Source organism: Adiantum capillus-veneris, chromosome 3 (assembly GCF_014529385.1).
Source record: "Adiantum capillus-veneris isolate H3 chromosome 3, ASM1452938v2, whole genome shotgun sequence".
Classification (NCBI taxonomy): Eukaryota; Viridiplantae; Streptophyta; class Polypodiopsida; order Polypodiales; family Pteridaceae; genus Adiantum; species Adiantum capillus-veneris.
In genome coordinates this window covers 98,649,424-98,655,313 of record NC_140933.1, presented here as the reverse complement: position 1 = coordinate 98,655,313, position 5,890 = coordinate 98,649,424, and the positions used below count along the sequence as shown (strand labels likewise).

General features: G+C 38.5%; 2 pseudogenes; one reads left to right on the top strand and one right to left on the bottom strand.

Annotated features, from left to right (window-relative positions):
• Nucleotides 1-1,273: 1,273 nt before the first annotated feature.
• LOC147461375 (uncharacterized) lies at nucleotides 1,274-2,654 on the top strand (annotated as a pseudogene).
• Nucleotides 2,655-4,729: 2,075 nt separating this feature from the next.
• Nucleotides 4,730-5,655, bottom strand: LOC147461374 (histone H3-like centromeric protein cnp1 pseudogene; annotated as a pseudogene).
• Nucleotides 5,656-5,890: the final 235 nt, after the last annotated feature.

Genomic DNA, 5,890 nt, shown 5'->3' with positions numbered 1-5,890 from the left:
GGAGCAAGATATTTTTTTAGTATTTACTCATATGGGTATCAAGTTATCACTCTTTCCTGCATACAATCCAGAAGGGAATGGTAAGAGTGAAAGAGGGCATCCTCCCATTACCAAGGCAATGGCTAAAGCATGTAAATGTCATATTGATGATTGGTCTTGGTTACTAACATATGTTGTATGGGCGGACCACACTACACACATCATAGTTATAGGTTTTATGCAATGAGAACTTATGTATGTTCAAAAGCCTATTATGCCTCTAGAGGAGGTGGTGGCTACATGGAGTATATTGCCTTGGGATATAGAATTGAGTAGAGAAGATTTTCCTGCTTTGAGGATTTTACATCTAGAAAAGAGAAGTGAGGATATTTAGGTTGCAAAAGAAAAGTTGAAGACTGCTCGTTTGAAGCAAGGATGATTTTGACAAATGGAACAGACTAAGGACAAGTTCTCTTCAAGAAGTGATTGGGTTCTCATTTATCATAGGACTTTGGACAATCAGTACACAACTATGTGCAAGATGGTTAACTGGTGGTTTGGCCCGTACGTGGTTAAACATGCTTTTCCTAATGCTACCTACAAGTTATGCGAGATGGATGGTGTGGAGCTAAAGGTTCCAATTGTGGGTAAGCTTGTCAAAATATATAGAAAGAGAGATGAAAAGTTTCAAATTGAAGATGAAGGCTTTAGCATGCTTAAAGATAGGGATTTGGATGATGAAAATGAGTTTATAGGTGAAAATGTTGACTTAGATGACCTCTAAGGGTTGGCACATACCGGAGGATGTGCAGGGTCAAAGGGGGTGAACAATGTGCCTCTTTGTGGGCATGTGGTGAAAGCTCAATATTGAGATAAATTTTGTAGTTTTTACTATATTATGATTTATGCTAGCATTTGTTTTGTCATCAGATTCTCAAAATGTATGCAAACTATGGTTTTAAGGCCACATTAGGAAATTTAGGAGGTCATTTGGAGGGCCTTATTGAAGAGAGATAAAAAAGAAGGCACAACCAATGAGCAGCAACCTTACGTAAAGTAGAAATGCATGGAAAATATCACAAAAATGAAAGAAATCATTTTAAAATAGTGAGATTTGTCTCATTTTTGTAAGGTAACTTCCTCGTCTCACAAAGCAGGGCCCACTGTCAGTAGCCGTCAAGTTGCTGAAATCTGACTATACTGATTGATAGCTAACTCTCTCCCTTCATTAAAAGATATCCACTACCTTTATGAAAGGCTTTCAAAACTCATTCTCCCTCCATTATAGCTAACTATGGCTTCTTCTTCTTTCTGCCCAAGAAGTTCTAGAGGTTGCTCTATACTATCCCCAGCTAAACTCACCATTAGTGTGCCAAGAAGACCATGTAGTAGCATAAGAACTATCTCAATCTCAAACTCTCTTACTGCAGATAATAGGTGGCAAGATCAGAGGATAAGCAAAGGTTCTTGGGTTCTTATGCAACCAAGAAGGAGAAAAAGCTCGAAGGCAACAAATATGTTTCGTTCTGCATGGAAATCAAGAGTTCTGGATTTCAAAGTCGAGGTTGGTAAGAAGACTGTGAAAGAGGTCTTTGTTCAACATGTTTTCACTCACTTTGATGTGATTGCTAATGGCGGCGATGTCTCCATGGTGCATAATCCACGGTGAAACTGTGAGTTAATTATTTAGCACTCCTCTATAAATGTTATCTTACACTTCAAATGTGAATCTGTTTTTTTCTTCTCTTATTAGAGATATTTAATTAGGTTATATAGATGTTTGTATTTATTTCTATTCTTTTACATTCACAGATGTTTATCCTTCCTCATATGAGGAATGGGAGCCACTGGAGTGCATTATAGGTCTCATCTCTGTGACCCATGCTCATATTGGGGTCTTGCAGTATGTGGGCAAAACTAGCAAAAGCCTTGCAGACGAGGGTATTTTCTTCTATGACCATTTCTACCAACTCAATCAAAGGACTCAGACAGGAGTGTTGGTGAAGGTTTCACAACCAACCAAGTGGAACTCCGTGGATTGGCACGTTCCCGACACAACAATGAGTGAGGCATTGAGGAGCAGGCTCTATAGGGATGTTCAGAGGTCTCTCCAAAACATTGTACCCACTAAATTGGTGAAACTTGCAAATTTTTATCCTGTTGGTCTCTTTGTTGAGTTATTTCATACCTACAATGTACATGTTGCTAAAACTATGCTGCTCTGCAAATCATTTGATTCCCTCTTGTGTGATAAGCTTCTTGATCGAGGGTGGTATGTGAAAGAAACAGATGGTATATGTTGCGAGATTTATCTTGACACTTTTATTGTCAAGTATATGCTTGCAATACAGACATTAATATTCTCTTTTTGGTACAATAATTCTCACATTGTTGAAGGTTTCTATGTGCCTATGGATCAAGACGCAGCAAGTTTGGCAAACAATGCTGTCATAGATGTGGAAGTGGTGGACAAAGACCTAAATCTTATGACAATAATTACAATAAGATAGCAATGCAATTTTTTGCAACTTTGACATGACGTAGTGGAGGAGACTGCTGAAATAGACTCCGTAAACTTTTATTTCTTGTTGGGCGGACGAAAAGTAATGCAACAAAGGGAGAAGCATTTTCTGTGCGGAGATCTTTCTAGCCGTATTCAAATTGTGCCCATGTAATCTAGCCTAAATGGCTTCAACAAAACGTAACTTTTTTGACTAGTTTAATCTTAATATCAAGTGTTTGCTCACAACTCTCTCTCTCTCTCTCTCTCTCTCTCTCTCAGTATTTGAAACACATAGAAAAGTACACAGTATCAATTTAATGTATAAACAATGAATTACTAAGTACATTTGTAAGTAAAAATTCCGATGTGCTCAATGGGCTTAAGTACATTCCTTGCAGGTATGGGACCAAAATTTCCTCCAGGTAAAAATCGTGAACATGCCCTTCAAATGAAGGTGGGGAAATAGTAGTGCCGGGTGGATTAAGTAAACCCTTATGTGGTGTGTCATCAATCAACAAAGTATTGAGAGCATCACAAGGCACATTGATCTGTTCAAAGGGCTTGTAGAAAAGTGGTACATTAGCTTTAGTTGGGTGGAAATGTCCCACAATGGTATTACAATTTCTTTGACTATACACAAAATAAAAATCCGATCTCTGAATTTCAACCAAACTACAAACTATGGAAACAAGGGGATTCAAGTTTTGGGGTTGCATTGAAGACCAGGATAGCAACCCTAAACTGTGGAATTAAAAAAGTAAAAATTTCCTTTGAGCCTGGTCTAATTACTACTTTGAGATTTCCCAATGCTGAAACTACGTAAATCAGAGATCTCTGTATGTACACTGTACGGCTGTCGTAGCAGCAAAAATCCATTGAGATCCAAAATAATTAGTCTCTGCAATCATTGTGTGCATACATGTAAGTAGTTAGAAATAAAAAAGAATATATTATTTAAGTACAATGGATATTACCGGAACAACCATATCTACTTGAAGCAAGAGTCCATACTGGTCATTTCTAATGTTGAAATTTTATTGTTGAGTGTCGATGTTCCCTTCTGTATTGCCAAGCGTATCCACCTCTTGTGGTTGTGCAGTACAGGACTCTTGTGTTTCCATGGCCGAATGGTTAACTTGTTTTTTTTTCTGTTCCTGGCTTTGATTTGCAATGTTGGCCTCCTCCTCTACATGGTCTAGACACTCTATTTCTTCTCTCGGCTCTGAAGAGCTCTTCACATCAGCAATTACTGGAGCTTGGACTCCCTCATATTGATCATGTGCCTCATCCTGTGCCACAATAACAGGCACTCCCTTATCCTCCTCTACTTGGCCTAGACCCTCTATTGCATTCCTCGGCTCTGAAGAGCATTTTACATCAGCATTTTCAAGAGCTTGGTCTACTTCACATTGATCAACCCCAACTTCCATTTTAGCCGCTCCAACTGCAAAGCAAACCGGTGTTTGTTTCTCTAATATGGGGTCAGTTTTAGGGATTTGGTTTTCAGTGGTGGAAACTGGCATGACTTTCTCATCATCGGTCATTGTTAAAGTTAATATATGGTCGTCGACAAAACTATCATCTGCATCTAAAACTCTTGGAGTTCAAATAGATAGTAGATGTTGAATAATTGATGCGTGGTACCATTGTAAATATTCCAAGGTATAATTTTCCACACCATTCTGTAAAAGTAGGTTAACTTGTTGTCAATACTTTAATTCATAATAGCACCAAGTTGGTCCAAACCATAGAACGGAAATGCCTTAGACATAAAGCAAAAAAACTCTGTAGTATGTATTCTGCGTGGAGAAGAAATCTCCAACCACAGGAATTTAGATCTCTTTGACTAGGCACTTCAACAACTTTAAAGGTTGCCCTGTAGAGTTCATGATTCCCATAAAGCCTTCCATAGACGTAAAGTAATTATTTTACACATCTATAAACAGTGAAAGTTATTTGTTATTAACAATATTGAGGTCATCATCCATAGCCCAAATAAACACTCAAGGTTATATCAACACTCACACTCTTATCTTTGAATGTGTTCCTCGTATGGAGTTGACAGTCCATAACACATGTTTGTCCAGTTCAATGCATACGAGGCTCCAATATTTATTTGATTCGTATGGAAACACCAGAGTTGTGACTTGAAGCATTGGACAATGGACAAACCATCTCTCCAATGTGCCACGAGGGGTGTTTTTTATTTGGAGTGGCACAGACAACTGTGGATATAAAACATGTATTTCAGTATGGGTTTGTTGAGAGAGTTGGCTCTTTATTAATCTACAATCAATAACAAGGATTTAATTAGAGACAGAATACAAAAGTAAAGGATCTTAAAGGTAGAGAAGGGAACTTACTTTAGACCTAAATAAAGAATAGAGTCTGTTATTTGTGCATTGGGATCTTTCAAAATCCCAATATCAATAGAATCCGGAGCTAATTGCAATTGTTGCTAACAGTCCTTCTTTCATGGAATGTAAAATATCGTTGTTTCTTTCATTTAAGTCTGTGGTAACTAGCCCATAATTTCTCCATTGTGCCTCTTCATCAGCAGCAGCAGTCTGTATCCTCTTTAATTTCTTTGCTTCCATGTAATGTCTTTCTTCTTGCTCAGCTCCGGCTCTGGTGTTCACATCATGATTAACCTCATGAATCTTAACCCCATGCTCACGTCGACCTGGTGGTATTAGCAATATATCCTTCATTTTAGGGTCAATAAACTCATTAGGGATGAGGAGCTTGTCGTATCTCCAACGTACTCTCTTGAGCGTCTCACTGTCCTTGTCCATTATTGTGACCCGGTGAACATGAGCAACAACAATGGTGATATCATTAAAGTACTCTAGTAAAAAATCTTCTGCTGCTTCTTGAAGACAGAGAAGGGCAACAGCCTTCCATCTCATTGTACCATCACATGCTTCCTCACAAATTTGCAATACTGCTCTTTGGAAAGGAAGTTTAGGGACACAAATCTGAATACATTTTTGAGCTTTTCTTATCTCTCTAAATAAACCCATGTTTCTCTGAATATTCTTCATTCTTGGTTCCTTCAAAATATTCATTGGTTTACCTGGTCTTTTCTTCTTACTAGAAGACCTTCCAAATGCTTTCTTTGTAAGCCTTGGTACTTTCTCTGCCTTCCTTGTTGTTGCCTTTGTTCTTGCCATTCCACTATAAAAGAAAAATGCAAGGGATCTCTCTCTCTCTCTCTCTCTCTCTCTCTCTCTCTCTCTCTCTCTCTCTCTCTCTCTCTCTCTCTCTCTCTCTTTTTGTGTGGACCATGGTGAGCGGGTTGAAAATTGAGCAGGGAACATAGCCTATCGTGTGTTGTGCACCAATTCTTGTATTCCATCTCTCTCTCTCTCTCTCTCTCTCTCTCTCTCTCTCTCTCTCTCTCTCTCT